A 17,955-nucleotide genomic window follows, 5' to 3' on the forward strand; every position below is an offset into this window, starting at 1 on the left:
AGTCTTTAACTTGGTAACTAACATGGGTTCTGGTTTTAACATGCTTGTTCTAACATTATTAAGCTTCTATTCTGTAATTCATAAAAAGTTATAACGTTTTATCCTTTTCTAAGAATACGTAGTAAAAACACCACTTGCTGTTATTGTAAAAAAATACATGTTGTAGTGATTTAACATCACTTGATAGTTATATTAATATGGGATCGTGTAACTAAGCAGCTAAAGTATCACAAGTGGACGTTTTGATCTTCGTTTCTTTTAAAAAAAACTTCTATTGTCATTGTAGTGGTAATGAGCACTGTAATTGTCACGAAAGCTTTCTTTCCAGACCCTATGCGGACGACACAATCCGGGGTTGAGTGAGGAAACACAGGGAAAAAGTCATGCAGGATACGGGAATAAAAACAGGGGGGCGTGTCCATGGAGTGCTGGTGGTCAGGGAGGGTGTAGCGAGGCAAACAATCTGGGGACGAGTCCAAAGAGAAGTCCAAAAACAAGGCAAAAGTCCATGGCCAGGAGATCCATCCAAGACAGGAGATTAAAAACCAGAACCGGTTCGGGACCAGCAAGGGGAACAGGAACAGAAACTTAAAACCATGACGGAGCCAGACACATCCAGGACCCGGGCTCGCATGATACAGGAACCAATGCAGAGCCCAGATTGACGTCTGCGTCTGGCTTATAAGGGGGAACTGAAAAGGGGCTGGAACAAGGGACAGGTGTGGGGAATAAGGCAAACAAGGAAGGGCTGGAGCGCCCTTAAGAGGAGGGGTTTGCGATCATGACAGTAACGTACCTAGGCGCACCTAGGCACGATCAGAGCCGAATGCATAAAGATATTCCTTTATTATAGTCTACTACTACTACTACAGTCCACTATAGCTTATTGTGAACATGATGTGTCTTTTTCAGGTTTAGACCCAAATTGAGAAAATAATGACCAGACACATTATTATAGTTTCAGTGGTATTTTTAATTTGTTATTCTCGATTCTAATTACAATATATACAACTTCATTTTAAGGCTTGAGGCGTCTTTTAAACTGCCCAACTGAATAAAGTGTTTTGAATCAAATCGGTTGAACAGTTGACAGTATTCCCGTTTGATAATTCACGTTTTTAATTTAATTATTAATATAAATTAACATTGAATATGTTATGATAAATACATATATAAAACATGTTAATATAGTGTCTATTATACTTATTATACTTATTTTTTTTAAGTATTTGTTAGAAGAAAAACTTGTGCCGTAAGCAGGTATTGAACTTGGATTGTCAAGGGCTGCTCGAAAACACAGCTGAGACGAACAGTTTTAAAATGTTTTGAAAGTAATCATGCGCGATTGAGTCAAATTAAAAATAAACCATGTTTGCAAAGAATGTGGAGTACAGTAAATTAATATAATTATTAATTTCTTTAGATAAGCGATTCCATCTTATATTTCCTATTTAGCGGATTCTAAAAAGTATGAGGTTTTTTACTGCGATAACGAGCACAAGTATTCATAGAAAAGGTTAATCAGTTAACTTTGAATGTGTTGTGATATTTAGAAATACCATCAAATTCAATATATTGTCAATAATATTTTACTATTTTAGTTTTTCAAAGAAATGTTTATCTGTTAAAAGAAAACTCATGGCAAGAGCTGGGTTCAATCCCCCAGTTTACAGCATACAAGTCAGATGCCTAAGCCATTATACCAAGACACTGCTTGACAGTTCAAGTTATAACTGAACAGGGCAGGCCAAAAGTTTCCAAGTAATCACGGGTGAATGAGTCAAATTGATGCAGATGTTTACAAAGAATGTCTACTACTGTGATATTTTGAGCTATATGAATAAAATAATATCATTAATTTATTTAGATACACAGTTCCATATTATAATCCCTATTAATCAAATTATAAAAAGTATGCATTTTTTACTGTGATATCGAGCCCAATTAAATATGAATAAATATTAATGAAGTTAGTACTTTTACTTAGTATATACTTTTTATGAAGTTTGTATATAAACTTAATACAGTCAGAAGTACATAAAACCTTTTCCAAAATAACCACAGTATGTAACCGAATGAAAGACTGATGCTTAAAATGTTTATGAAGAAAGTGGAATACTGGTGTGTATTTTTTATTTAAATTACCAAAACCAGACATATACATTTTACATAATATGTTTATGTTCTTAAATTAATATCATTTATGACCTTCAGACGCATTATACTCCTCTTCTTTTAAGGCTCAGCTACTAAAATGTCCCTTTAGTTGTAAAGTGTCCATATTAATATTCAATATTAAGCGGATTTAAACATACACAGTAAGGAGATCAAATGAAGCAATCGTTTCACTAACAACCAATTCATCATGAGTGCTGCCTGTCAGTCATTTTGGCCAGCCAATCACTTACTGCGGTACAACTCGGTGAACTGTAGAAAATTTCCACAGTACGGGGTTGTACTGTGCATTTTCAATGGCTGTAGCTGTATATATAAAAATTCTAAAAGCCAACCACTTTTATCATCATATTCTCGCTGAGAGGAAGGAATCAGTGTAAATATATAATTACAAGTGATAATAAGAGCAGCTTTATGATAACCCTAAGAAAATACTACTATATTGGTAGTTGGGGGAATGTATATTACATATATCTAGAATATAAAATTAAGGAAAAGGAAATGTATCACTCAAAAGGAAAAAACGAGAAAATCATTAGTTAATGAACCATTAGAATACTATATATTTAATATTTCTGAGTACATGATTATGTAAAGTTAAAAACTACTTATGTTGAAAAAACTGCAAAAACAAAATATGCAAACAATACATGGGGTAGTGAAAAAATAAAACTTTTCTGACATTTGGAATAGAAATTATACAACAACTGAAAATTAGACAACAATTTTATATTGTAAAGTGAAGAGACAGGTGAGTTTATAAAGAGCAACATAAAAGTGAAGCTCCCAGAGTTAAAATTGCAGCAACTTAAACCCTGTGGTGTCTCCGGGGGAAAGTTTATGTAAATGAAAGTAGTACTCACACCACACTTTTCTTTCCGGAGTTTCGTGGCGTTTCTTCCTCCAACTATTTTCCAAACACAGTCCGTAATCCGTTCCCTAATCCTGATCCGAACCGAGTTCCAAAAGTCCGTAATAAAGCCAATCCGCGATGTATCCTTATCCAGTGTCCGTAATCCAAAAACCATAAACCTGTTCTCCTTTCAGTAGTCCATTATTCTTTAGCCCGATCTTTAACATACACCTCTTTCCTCTCTTTTCCTCCAAACCGCATCCACTTATCGACTTCCGCCCTGTTCACTGCCTCCGGGGCACTTATATTTCAGTTCCTGATGCGGCTCAGCTGTGTCTCATTGTTTCTCAGGGTAGACCCTTTCCATTTACCGGTCAGCTGATTCTTTTTGGCAGCCATTTTGCTAAGGTCCATATCTAGTATTTTAAGTAGGTCATTCCGAAATTACCTGTTATGAATGACCCTTCCCCTGGTCATGTTATAACCCTTAATCAAACTAGGAGAAGCCTAGACAAAGAAGAACCAAAACAATGAAATAAGACTTTTGCAATGGTCTAACACAACATAAGAATACATTTAGATGAAATCTTTACTATTTTACAGGAGAACCTAATAGGGAAAGTTATAAAAGCGTGTACAGTATGTGTCAGAAACCTAGAGAGAATTCACGTGCAGTATCATTTTGCTTAAAGTTGAACTGAGTACAAACAATACAGTTGCATTACAGTGTGCAATACACTATTTCAAGTTTAAACTATAGTACAACTCACTCTGCTGTGACTCCTTGCATCTCTAGGCTATAACTTCCATCGAAGAGAGATTTTATCAGCAGCATGCAATTGATTCTTCCGACATTTTGTTTAATACTGTAATGTGGATGTAAGAACTCATGAAGTATTACCAGGATCTACATTTAGCACTGCTGATATTGATGGAGTTGAAATGCATGATGTATTTATTGACAGCTATATCTGAGCCGATAATGATTAAAATACCTCCTGTAAAGTGTTAGGATTCATAGCAAGGCATATTTCTCCCCCCTAAACGTTGCTATTGCTTGTGTAAACGTTGCTATTGCTAATGTAAACGTTGTACATTATATGAGCCTTACCAGTTTCAGTAGCTCCTGGTGTGTGTGGTTTTTAAAAACCTAAAGTAATAAGAAAATTACTTGTACACAGCAGTGTGTCTGTGGAGATTACCTAGGAAACGCTGAAGCTCTCTGCACACAAGCAATCCACCTTAAATGAAAATTGCCTGCAGTCTGCCACTTATGCGTTTCCTTTACTACAGAGTAAATTCATAGGAATGAAGAGAAATGGAAAGAAAAAATATCACATTAAAGTTTCCAGTTACTTGGCACAAATGAATCAGCTATTTCTATATCCAGTCACACAGGAGACGGGTTGATTCGCCGATGGGGATGTGTTGTTTCTCTACCTTCTTACTAGACTGTCGTTCAATTCTGTCTTCTTTGAAAGCTTTTTACATCTTTTAAGCGCTCTCGCTTAAACCACACATAGAAAACCATCACTGCTGATGATTTTCATGGGCCGATGCACACTTGTTCTGTAGAACTCTAGTGATAAAGCCCTGCCTGTGAATATTGTACGAGAATTATAAAGGGCGAAACAACAGCACCAACCAGAGGAATGGTAACAGGAAGAATTGTGTTCTTATTTAATATGTCCTTTTGAGACATGCCTTGTAAATGCACACAGGTGTTAGAACATTGACAAATAATTTATAATGGAGCTGTGAAAACAAAGATTTTCCTATACCACCCAATAGTAAAAAGGTACTGTATATGTGAAATTGATTTTTATAATAAAAATGTAAAGTTAAATTGTTTCCTGATTACTTGTTGCTGAAATTTGCATTACATTAGGTATATATTATGTTATACTTTTTATGTTCATCCACCAAAATTTCCCTTAAGTTGTAAATTCCACATTAATATTCCATATGAAGTGGATTTAAACATGCACAGTAGAGATACAAATTAAATTATGAAATCGTTTCACTAACATCTAATGCAGCACAAGTGCCACTTATTGATCATCTTTGGCCAGCGAAATGCATACCGCAACACACCACACGACCTTTACTGTATTAGGAAGAAATACTGCACGTTTTGAGTGCCTGCATCTGGAGTCAGGGGTCTTTTGTCTGTGATTTGAAAGTCTGTTTTTTGTGATGGCTTGTCTTGGACTCTTAAAAAGGACAAAGTGAGTCCTGCAGTTTGGTGTTTGTATTAAAGATCCCATTTTATTGTATTTTTCTTCTTAAAAGAGGGAGCTTGCCTGTGTTTTTGGATGCTTTTGTTGTAAAAGACTTAAGGACAAAATCTTGGCTTTTCTCCAGAAGTACAGCCTTGAGATTCCAGTTGGTTGTGACCAGACAACCTCTGAAAATGTCACACTGAACACCAGTGAATCTCAGCTGCAGGAGATTCAGGAGGGACTTACTGTATCCAGACTGATACAGATACAGACTTACTGTATCTCAGAGGTGTTGACAAGAAAGTGGGTTTCCATCACAGCACAGGATTACTACTTTACACAAACAGTGGTGGGAGTGTGAAACAGGTTCCACAACATTTTAGAGTAACATGAGATGAGATAGTTAGATTAATTAGTTTCTAATAATAATCAGACACACAGGGTGCTGTCAATGTCACACAGAGATCAGGGGTTTGTTAAAACAGCTGGATGGGCCAGCTGGCCTCCTCTTGTCTGTCCCCATCATGGTCTGATCTTCTCATGCTGTGTGAGTGAGTTAGTATTTTATTGTTTTAATTATTGGGAACACAAACCACTGGATTGACTTCACATTAATCTCTGTACATGAGCAGCTACTGACATCTTAAAAAATCATAAAAAAACTTCTCTCTGTCAGCATGAGTCCAAAATGACACCAAAAGTCACCTCCCCTACAACACCACCTCCTTCTTTTAAACAACAACCACCAAAGAAATCACAGCTGTTTCTAAACCACTCCCCCTAATAATCGTAATCACACCCCTAACAACGACACCCCCTAGCACTCACAGCCCCGCAGCTCTGTGCAGATCCAGGAAGTGAAACTCAGAGATCAGTTTAGTTTCTTTTGAAACAACCTCACTGCAGCTCTGTCTCTTACTGCTCCTCTCTGTGCAGTTTTTACTTGTCAGAAAAATGGCAGAAGGCAATATTTCAGTTTCTCAGGACCAGTTCAGTTGCTCAGTGTGTCTGGATTTGCTGAAGGATCCAGTGACTCTGCTCTGTGGACACAGTTACTGTATGGGCTGTATTAAGAACTGCTGGGATCAGGATGATCAAACTGGGATCTACAGCTGCCCCCAGTGCAGACAGACTTTCACCCCAAGACCTGATCTTCACAGAAACACCACCTGGCTGAGGTGGTGGAGAAACTGAAGGAGAAAGAACTCAGTGGTCCTCCTCCTGCTCACAGTCCTGCTGGCCCTGGAGATGTGCTGTGTGATGTCTGCATCTGAATCTTACTGAATCTCTAGGCTCTCTGTGTTGCCTGTTTTTACCTGGAGGAACTTCAGCTCGTTCATTGGCTGAAAGTTCCATGGGCATCAGAGTCCCATGTGGGTTACTCGGCCCTACCAGTCCCTGATTGGTTGATCAAGGTGAGATATGAGTCACTTACTCCTGACTCTTAGGAGCTACAGAAACTGGTAAGGCTCATATAAGTGCAATGCAATAGCAACGTTTAGGGGGGAGAAATATGCCTTGCTATGAATCCTAACACTTTACAGGAGGTATTTTAATCATCATCGGCTCAGATATAGCTGTCAATAAATACATCATGCATTTCAACTCCATCAATATCAGCAGTGCTAAATGTAGATCCTGGTAATACTTCATGAGTTCCACATTACAGTATTAAACAAAATGTCGGAAGAATCAATTGCACGCTGCCGATAAAATCTCTCTTTGATGGAAGTTATAGCGTAGAGATGCAAGTAGTCACAGCAGAGTGAGTTGTCCTATACTTTAGACTTGAAATAGTGTATTGCACATACAGTGCCTTGCGAAAGTATTCGGCCCCCTTGAACTTTTCAACCTTTTGCCACATTTCAGGCTTCAAACATAAAGATATAATTTTTTTTATTTTATGTGAAGAATCACCAACAAGTGGGACACAATTGTGAAGTGGAACGAAATCTATTGGATTTTTGAAACTTTTTTAACTAATAAAAAAATGAAAAGTGGGGCGTGCAAAATTATTCGGCCCCCTTGCGTTAATACTTTGTAGAGCCACCTTTTGCTGCGATTACAGCTGCAAGTCGCTTGGGGTATGTCTCTATCAGTTTTGCACATCGAGAGACTGAAATTCTTGCCCATTCTTCCTTGCAAAACAGCTCGAGCTCAGTGAGGTTGGATGGAGAGCGTTTGTGAACAGCAGTTTTCAGCTCTTTCCACAGATTCTCGATTGGATTCAGGTCTGGACTTTGACTTGGCCATTCAAACACCTGGATACGTTTATTTGTGAACCATTCCTTTGTAGATTTTGCTGTATGTTTGGGATCATTGTCTTGTTGGAAGATAAATCTCTGTCCCAGTTTCAGGTCTTTTGCAGACTCCAACAGGTTTTCATCCAGAATGGTCCTGTATTTGGCTGCATCCATCTTCCCCTCAATTTTAACCATCTTCCCTGTCCCTGCTGAAGAAAAGCAGGCCCAAACCATGATGCTGCCACCACCATGTTTGACAGTAGGGATGGTGTGTTGAGGGTGATGAGCTGTGTTGCTTTTACGCCAAACATATCGTTTTGCATTGTGGCCAAAAAGTTCGATTTTGGTTTCATCTGACCAGAGCACCTTCTTCCACATGTTTGGGGTGTCTCCCAGGTGGCTTGTGGCAAACTTTAGACGAGACTTTTTATGGATATCTTTGAGAAATGGCTTTCTTCTTGCCACTCTTCCATAAAGGCCAGATTTGTGCAGTGTGAGACTGATTGTTGTCCTATGGACAGACTCTCCCACCTCAGCTGTAGTTCTCTGCAGTTCATCCAGAGTGATCATGGGCCTCTTGGCTGCATCTCTGATCAGTCTTCTCCTTGTCTGAGCTGAAAGTTTAGAGGGACGGCCAGGTCTTGGTAGATTTGCAGTGGTCTGATACTCCTTCCATTTCAAGATGATCGCTTGCACAGTGCTCCTTGGGATGTTTGAAGCTTGGGAAATCTTTTTGTATCCAAATCCGGCTTTAAACTTCTCCACAACAGTATTACGGACCTGCCTGGTGTGTTCCTTGGTCTTCATGATGCTCTCTGCGCTTTCAACAGAACCTTGAGACTATCACAGAGCAGGTGCATTTATACAGAGACTTGATTACACACAGGTGGATTCTATTTATCACCATCAGTCATTTAGGACAACATTGGATCATTCAGAGATCCTCGCTGAACTTCTGGAGTGAGTTTGCTGCACTGAAAGTAAAGGGGCTGAATAATTTTGCACGCCCCACTTTTCATTTTTTTATTAGTTAAAAAAGTTTCAAAAATCCAATAGATTTCGTTCCACTTCACAATTGTGTCCCACTTGTTGGTGATTCTTCACATAAAATAAAAAATTTATATCTTTATGTTTGAAGCCTGAAATGTGGCAAAAGGTTGAAAAGTTCAAGGGGGCCGAATACTTTCGCAAGGCACTGTACAAGTATACAATGCAACTGTATTGTTTGTACTCAGTTCAACTTTAAGCAAAATGATACTGCATGTGAATTCTCTCTAGGTTTCTGACACATACTGTACACACTTTTATAACTTTCCCTATTAGGTTCTCCTGTAAAATAGTAAAGATTTCATCTAAATGTATTCTTATGTTGTGTTAGACCATTGCAAAAGTCTTATTTCATTGTTTTGGTTCTTCTTTGTTTAGGCTTCTTGTAGTTTGATTAAGGGTTTAAGTTGCTGCAATTTTAACTCTGGGAGCTTAACTTTCATGTTGCTCTTTATAAACTCACCTGTCTCTTCACTTTACAATATAAAATTGTTGTCTAATTTTCAGTTGTTGTATTCTAGATATATGTAATATACATTCCCCCAACTACCAATATAGTAGTATTTTCTTAGGGTTATCATAAAGCTGCTCTTATTATCACTTGTAATTATATATTTACACTGATTCCTTCCTCTCAGCGAGAATATGATGATAAAAGTGGTTGGCTTTTATAATTTTTATATATACAGATACAGGCATTGAAAATGCACAGTACACCCCCGTACTGTGGAAATTTTCTACAGTTCACCGAGTTGTACCGCAGTAAGTGATTGGCTGGCCAAAATGACTGACAGGCAGCACTCATGATGAATTGGTTGTTAGTGAAACGATTGCTTCATTTGATCTCTTTACTGTGCATGTTTCAATCCACTTAATATTGAATATTAATATGGACATTTTACAACTAAAGGGAAATTTTAGTAGCTGAGCATTAAAAGAAGAGGAGTATAACGCGTCTGAAGGTCATAAATGATATTAATTTAGGAACATAAACATATTATGTAAAATGTATATGTCTGGTTTTGGTAATTTAAATAAAAAATACACACCAGTATTCCACTTTCTTCATAAACATTTTAAGCATCAGTCTTTCATTCGGTTACATACTGTGGTTATTTTGGAAAAGGTTTTACGTAATTCTGACTGTATTAAGTTTATATACAGAACTTCACAAAAAGTATATAAAAGTATATACTAAGTAAAAGTAAAAGTATTAACTTTTAATAAAACTGCATACTTCTTTTTAATTTGATTAATAGGGAATATAATATGGAACTGTGTATCTAAATAAATTAATAACGATATAATTATATTCATATAGCTCAAAATATCACAGTAGTAGACATTCTTTGTAAACATCTGCATCAATTTGACTCATTCACCCGTGATTACTTGGAAACTTTTGGCCTGCCCTGCTCAGTTATAACTTGAACTGTCAAGCAGTGTCTTGGTATAATGGCTTAGGCATCTGACTTGTATGCTGTAAGTTGGGGGATTGAACCCAGCTCTTGCCATGAGTTTTCTTTTAACAGATAAACATTTCTTTGAAAAACTAAAATAGTAAATATTATTGACAATATATTGAATTTGATGGTATTTCTAAATATCACAACACATTCAAAGTTAACTGAGTTAAGTGATTAACCTTTTCTATGAATACTTGTGCTCATTGTCGCAGTAAAAAACCTCATACTTTTTAGAATCCGCTAAATAGGAAATATAAGATGGAATCGCTTATCTAAAGAAATTAATAATGATATTAATTTACTGTACTCCACATTCTTTGCAAACATGGTTTATTTTTAATTTGACTCAATCGCGCATGATTACTTTCAAAACATTTTAAAACTGTTCGTCTCAGCTGTGTTTTCGAGCAGCCCTTGACAATCCAAGTTCAATACCTGCTTACGGCACAAGTTTTTCTTCTAACAACCACTTAAAAAAAATAAAATAGAAAGTATAATGTACACTATATTAACATGTTTTTATATATATATTTATCATAACATATTCAATGTTAATTTATATTAATAATGATATAAAAACGTGAATTATCAAACGGGAATACTGTCAACTGTTCAACCGATTTGATTCAAAACACTTTATTCAGTTGGGCAGTTTAACAGACGCCTCAAGCCTTAAAACGAAGTTGTATGTATTGTAATTAGAATCGAGAATAACAAATTAAAAATACCACTGAAACTATAATAATGTATCTGGTCATTATTTTCTCAATTCAGGTGTAAACCTGAAAAAGACACATCATGTTCACAATAAGCTATAGTGGACTATAGTAGTAGTAGACTATAATAATAGTGGACTATCTTTATGTATTCGGCTCTGATCGTGCCTAGGTGCGCCTAGGTACATTACTGTCATGATCGCAAACCCCTCCTCTTAAGGGCGCTCCAGCCCTTCCTTGTTTGCCTTATTCCCCACACCTGTCCCTTGTTCCAGCCCCTTTTCAGTTCCCCCTTATAAGCCAGACGCAGACGTCAATCTGGGCTCTGCATTGGTTCCTGTATCATGCGAGCCCGGGTCCTGGATGTGTCTGGCTCCGTCATGGTTTTAGGTTTCTGTTCCTGTTCCCCTTGCCAGTCCCGACACGGTTCTGGTTTTTAATCTCCTATCTTGGATGGATCTCCTGGCCATGGACTTTTGCCTTGTTTTTGGACTTCTCTTTGGACTCGTCCCCAGATTGTTTGCCTCGCTACATCTTCCCCGACCACCAGCACTCCATGGACACGCCCCCCTGTTTTTATTCCCGTATCCTGCGTGACTTTTTCCCTGTGTTTCCTCACTCAACCCCAGATTGTGTCGTCAGCATAGGGTCTGGAAAGAAAGCTTTCGTGACAATTACAGTGCTCATTACCACTACAGCGACAATAGAAGTTTTTTTTTAAAGAAACGAATGTCAAAATGTTTCCAAAACGTCCACTTGTGATACTTTAGCTGCTTAGTTACACGACCCCATATTAATATAACTATCAAGTGATGTTAAATCACTACAACATGTATTTTTTTACAATAACAGCAAGTGGTGTTTTTACTACGTATTCTTAGAAAAGGATAAAACGTTATAACTTTTTATGAATTACAGAATAGAAGCTTAATAATGTTAGAACAAGCATGTTAAAACCAGAACCCATGTTAGTTACCAAGTTAAAGACTTTGATGCATAAAATATTTATGCATAATTAAAATATTTATGATGAAGGTGGAAGGTTGTGTACTTTTGTCCACAAGAGCAATCTTTCTTTTATAAAATATACCTACTTTTTAATGTTTAATGATTGACATTCTGTAATACACAGTTTCAAATTATTAAAAATCTAAAGAGTATGCAATTTAAATTCTTAATTGTAAAAAGACTGTCCCTCAGCAGTGACTGGGATTCGAAACCAGGCGTTTTCTGGTGACAGCTCAAACGCTGTATATGAGATGTTAAGCTGTATATGATCTGTAGGTGCCATTGCTCCAGGTGAGGTGTGAACACACAACATCGCCATGACTCTGCTGTGCACACTGACTGATTGTGCCACTGGGGCTTTGCAAGTCGCAAGTCAGTCCAAAGACTTTGAACAAACAAATGGTGAAACAGGGTTTCGTCTGTGGATCAATCTCCACATGGGGGAAGGGGACAGTGAAACAGTAAGGAAAATACAAGAGAAGAAACTGAAAGAATTGTAATCCAGGTGGATGCTGCACATTGGTGGTGGTGGAGGGGAGTTCCCATTACCTGTAAAGCGCTTTAAGTGGAGTGTCCAGAAAAGTGCTATATAAGTGTAAGAAATTATTATTATTATTAATCACTGCAAAATAGGAAGAGTTGGTTGGACATGTTAAACAGTTTGGCGGTTAATTTGTGACATGTTTGGTGACAATCAGCACACGGATTTCTCTTCATGTTCCTTAAGATGTGCAGTATATATTTTAATTGTAGATTGGTTACTTCAAGACCTTCCGCGTCTTTCAGGCAGAGGCGGGGGCATCATTGTTATTTACAACCTTTTTTACAGTCTAAGTCCTATAGCTATACCTCCTCCCTCTTCTTTTGAGTGTCTTGTTTTAAATGTTTCTATCCCCCAATCTACTATTATTGCCACAGTTTACAGACCACCCAAACCCAGTGGAGTCTTCTTAGGTGAGTTTGCTGATTTTCTCTCATTCTTATCCCTTAAATTTAAAAGTACCTTATTCTAGGGGACTTTAATATACACATTGATTCAACCTCTTCCAGTCTGGCTAAAGACTTCCTTTCTCTTTTGGGATGCTTTGACCTTGCTCAGTTTGTTTGTACCCCTACACATAACAAAGGACACACCTTAGATCTAATTATTGCAAATGACTCCTTTGTCTCCCACTGCTCCCCCCTTGATCTAGGCCTCTCTGACCACTTAGCCATTCTCTTCAATCTGGAATTACCTGTTTCTAACACTTCCCCCTCACGCTCTGTAAATTTCCGCAACTGGCGATCAATTGATCACCCAAGGTTTGCAAATTCTGTTCTGTCCTCCTTATCCTGTTTCTCTTCCTCTGACCCTCTAGAGGACAAAATACAGTTACTTGACAATGCTCTTTTATCTACCCTCGACACCTTTGCTCCTTTAAAAACTCGAACCATCTCCTTCTCTCGCCCTGCCCCCTGGTACAATGACCATCTACGTTCCATGAAGGCAGCCTCTCGCAAACTTGAGCGTAGGTGGCGACTTTCCGGCCTAAATGTACATTATCAGGCCTGGAGAGATTACTTATCTGATTATAAGGTTACTATAGAGTCTGCTAGATCCACCTACTTCTCTCACATCATTGAAAATCACCAAAACAATCCCAGACATCTTTTCTCCACCATCAACAGACTGCTCAAGCCAAACTGCCCCACCACATTACCTGCCTCATCACAACTTTGCAACACATTCTTAGATTTCTTTAGTTCTAAGATTGACAACATCCGGCATCACATTCTCTCCACTACGGATATAATTTCCACACCTCCTCCCTCCTCATCCAACTTCTCTGGTTCCCGTCTCTCCAGCTTCTCTCTTCTTGACTCAGCATCCCTAAACAAACTAGTTACGCGCATGAAACCCACCACATCTATTTTAGATCCCATTCCCACCACTTTATTCCAGTCCTGTTTCTCTTCTCTCTGTCCCATTGTCGTCAATATCATACATGAATCCATGAGTACTGGCATTGTACCAACGGTCCTCAAAACTGCTGCTATTACCCCAGTGCCAAAGAAGCCTAACATGGCTCTCGACAATCTTAACAACTTTCGCCCCATCTCCAACTTACCCTTTCTCTTTAAAATTCTAGAACGTGCTGTCACACTTCAGTTACATAACCACCTCATGACAAACAACCTTTTCGAACCCCTCCAATCTGGCTTCCGTCAACTTCACAGCACAGAAACCGCCCTAGTCAAAGTCACCAACGATCTCCTAATAGCTTCTAATTCTGGTTCTCTTTCCATACTCATCCTTCTTGATCTCAGTGCTGCCTTTGACACTGTTGACCATAACATCTTGCTTTCTCGTCTCGAGACTGTGTTTGGAGTCTCTGACACTGCCCTCAAATGGTTTAAGTCTTACCTCACTGATCGCTGTCACTTTGTCTCTCTCAATGGGTACAGGTCTGAAATCGGTCTTGTCAAGTCTGGTGTCCCCCAGGGCTCAATACTGGGCCCCTTGCTCTTCAGCATTTACATGTTCCCACTTGGTCAGCTTTTAAGATCACATGGCCTCAGCTTTCATTTTTACGCTGACGATACTCAAATATACATCCATACCAAACCCGACACTGACGTGGCTGTCTCTATTCTATCTAATTGCATCTCTGACATAAAAATTTGGATGACTCAAAACTTCCTTCATCTTAACTGTGACAAGACTGAAGTCATGCTTATTGGTACCCCCCATCAACTTCGTAAAGCCAGTCCTGTAACCCTGTCTGTAGATGGCTCTGTACTTGAGCTCCAATCAAAATTGAAAAACCTTGGGGTTATATTCGATTCTGGCTTAACATTCGACCCACATGTACAGCATACTGTCAAAACATCTTTTTTTCACCTTAGAAATATCGCAAGACTACGCCCTATGCTATCATTAACTGTGGCTGAAAAGCTGATCAACATATTTGTATTCTCCCGAATTGACTACTGCAATGCTCTGCTCCCTGGTGTATCTAAATCTACTCTGAACAAGCTGCAGTATGTCCAAAATTCAGCAGCCAGAATCCTGACCAGGTCTAGTACAAGTGTTCACATTACTCCTATCCTGGAGTCCTTGCACTGGCTTCCGGTCAAATTCCGCGTAGACTTTAAAATCCTCATGCTCACCTACAAGGCTTTACATGGCTTGGCACCTCAATACCTGTCTGAACTTTTATCGCCCTACTCCCCACCTCGCAACCTCCGCTCTTCAAATTCTGCCCTCCTTACTGTCCCCCAAGCCCGTCTACATTGTATGGGCGACAGGGCCTTCTCCTGCTATGCCCCCAAGCTCTGGAACTCTTTGCCCAAGGATATTAGAGAGTCACCTTCTCTAAACTCCTTCAAATCCAGACTCAAAACCTTCTTCTTCAGAAAAGCCTTTACTTAACTGGTTCCATTCTTCACCCCTCTGCTCTTCTTAATACCATCTTCCACGGTCTCCTCTATTTTTATTGTTGTATTGTTGTAATTATAATTGTGTCCTCTTGTGAAATGTTCTTATTTATTGTTGTAGTCTTCTTATTTATTGTTATTGTCATCCTGTAAAGCGCTTTGAGAAGCCACCTTTAAAGGCGCTATATAAAATAAAGTTTATTATTATTATTATTATTATTATTATCCAACCATGTTGTTGAACCCAATACTCACGTTCCTGTGAGATCTGCCCCAGGTCTCGGTGTGACGCCCTTCTCTCTGCTCGGCCATTCCTCTCTCAACTTGAGGGAGTTTCTCCCGGCGGCACTGGGGAGGAGAAAACAGTTACCAGACAGACAAACACACTGTCATCATCATCATGGGCCAAGATGACCCTACATGACAGTGACGTGTCGTCCTCGATTCAGAAGCAGTGTCCAGCCCTCGTCTATACCGCTTCATGATCCCCAACATCCCTGCTGAGACCTCTTGAGGGGCCAGTTCTGGTAGACCATGGGTCTCAAGCCTAATCACAATCCCTGGAGGGCCAGGTGCATCTCCAGGCTTTCTTTCCAAAAGGGGCTAGCCAATTAAACAATTAAGCTAATTATTTTCATAAGAAGATGTGGAAATAATGTGTTTAATAATATATTTTGATGTCTCTCACTGTTGAAGACTCAAAATATTCAAGGCACAGTTGGATATTTAAGGTCTGAATAAAGGTACAGTATTAGAATATTTTTTGTTTAATTCAAAAATTAGATCAACTTTGTAACCAAGACCTCTGGGCAGGAAACCAGATGATGCACCAGACCCTCTAGGAATGGAGTTTGAGACATGCTCACCCTCTCTCACACACAACCTCAAACACACTCACCCTCTCACTACAAATACTACTACCACTACTACTACTACTACTAATAATAATAATAATAATAATAATGCAGACTCACTGTTCTTGGAGTCTTGGGTCTGGCTCCAAAACCTGTGTTGGCTGAGTCTCCTGTTACCTCCTTCCTGATATGGGGATGTCAGACACAGTTGTGTTACAGACATAGGCTGGACTAGACTCACAAGCACACACACCCACAGACACATACTCCCACACACTAACACACACGCAGATGCACACACTGTCAGGTAGAGTCTTTCTCTTCTTCAAGAGAGGACAATAGAGCCCTGCTACTGCGATGAGCTTTAATTTCAGGAGGAGGAAGAAGAGGAAGAATCACAATATGAAGAAGATCAGCAGTGGACTCACAGCTCTCTGGGTCTGGGGCCTGACTCTCAAACTTGTCTTCAGTCTCTGGTGGGTTTGGACATCTTCTCTGTTCATCTGTGGACAGGACAGTTCAGTTAGACAAACAAGTTCGACCAGACTTCACTCTCACAGTCAATCAATCAATCAATTTTTTCTTATATTTTACCTTCTAATCCAGAACATCAAAGCACTTTACAAAACATACCTGGAAAATAGAGTATAAATGTGTAATACTGTAGTTCCTGGAGTAAGTGCTTGGATAATCCAACTACCACTGTTGTTACTTCTGCTGCTACTACTATGACCATGACTACAAATTCTAATACTAATTCTGATATTAATACTACTACTGCTGTCATTACTAGTAATAGTGATAAAAAACAGAGCACTCACAGCTCTCTGGACGTTGGTCTGGACTCTAGAAAGTGGTTCCACTCTCAGGCGACTCTGGACCTCAACACCTGTTGATGGGTCACTTCTGTCAGACACACGAGTGGAGCCCAAGCCCACCTACACACACACTCACACACACTGACAGATACACACCCACACAATCACACACATTATCACACACTGACAGACACCCACCCACACATATTCACACACAGACATTACACACACACACAGACACTCACACACACTCACAGACACACATTCTTACACTGACAGACACACACACATACACTACACACACTCACAGACACAACACACACTCACAGACACGATATACATTTATACACACAATCAGACACTCACACACATACTCGCACACCTTCACAGACACACACATAGACTACAAATACTTATAGACACACACCAACACACACACACAGACAAAAACACACACACTCATAACTACAAATACAGTATAACTAACACTAACACAAATGCCACTAACATTAAAACAGTAACACTATCACTAAGAATTACACTATCATTATCACTGACACAAACTATTACTACACTACTAATACTAATAATAACAGTAATGCTATAACTAAAACTAACATGACTACTAGTGTAAATACTCTAACAGTAACACTATAATTATAACTAATATTAACATGAATACTGGCATCAAAACTATCAGAAGCGCAATCACCATTAACACTGACATGAACACTAGCATTAATATTAAAGCTACCGATTGTTCTCTCATTAATATTAAATATGAATACACTCTCATTAGTATTAGTCCGTGACGTCAAACCACTCTTTGTGACGAAGGCGAGACACCTAGCTGGGCACAGTGACGTGGCACGTGTCGCCGTGGTTACCATACTTATAATTTGTAAACAGTGAAAAAATGCTAATAAACTGTTACCTACACAAATTTATCGACTTGGAATATAATTTTCAAGCTCTAGAATACAATTTCTAAACAATCATTTGAATAATCATTCTTTAATTTGGGATTGAACATTATGAACACTAAACGCACTATGGTATTTGATCGATACAGGCTGTATTGACTGTTTTCTAGATATTTAAAGAATTTAAAGAAAGAAAAGAATCAGTACTCACCA

The 17,955-nt window shown here is 38.7% G+C and overlaps 1 long non-coding RNA gene across 1 annotated transcript; it reads right to left on the bottom strand.

Annotated features, from left to right (window-relative positions):
• Positions 1 to 15,408: 15,408 nt before the first annotated feature.
• On the bottom strand, positions 15,409 to 16,918 carry LOC138242903 (uncharacterized). Its single transcript, XR_011191778.1, has 4 exons — positions 16,823 to 16,918; positions 16,430 to 16,504; positions 16,122 to 16,185; positions 15,409 to 15,495 (listed from the first exon to the last, which is right to left on the bottom strand). It is a non-coding gene; the product is annotated as an uncharacterized lncRNA (long non-coding RNA).
• Between the last annotated feature and the right edge of the window lie 1,037 nt (positions 16,919 to 17,955).

This window comes from Lepisosteus oculatus, chromosome 14 (genome assembly GCF_040954835.1).
Source record: "Lepisosteus oculatus isolate fLepOcu1 chromosome 14, fLepOcu1.hap2, whole genome shotgun sequence".
NCBI classification, from domain to species: Eukaryota; Metazoa; Chordata; class Actinopteri; order Semionotiformes; family Lepisosteidae; genus Lepisosteus; species Lepisosteus oculatus.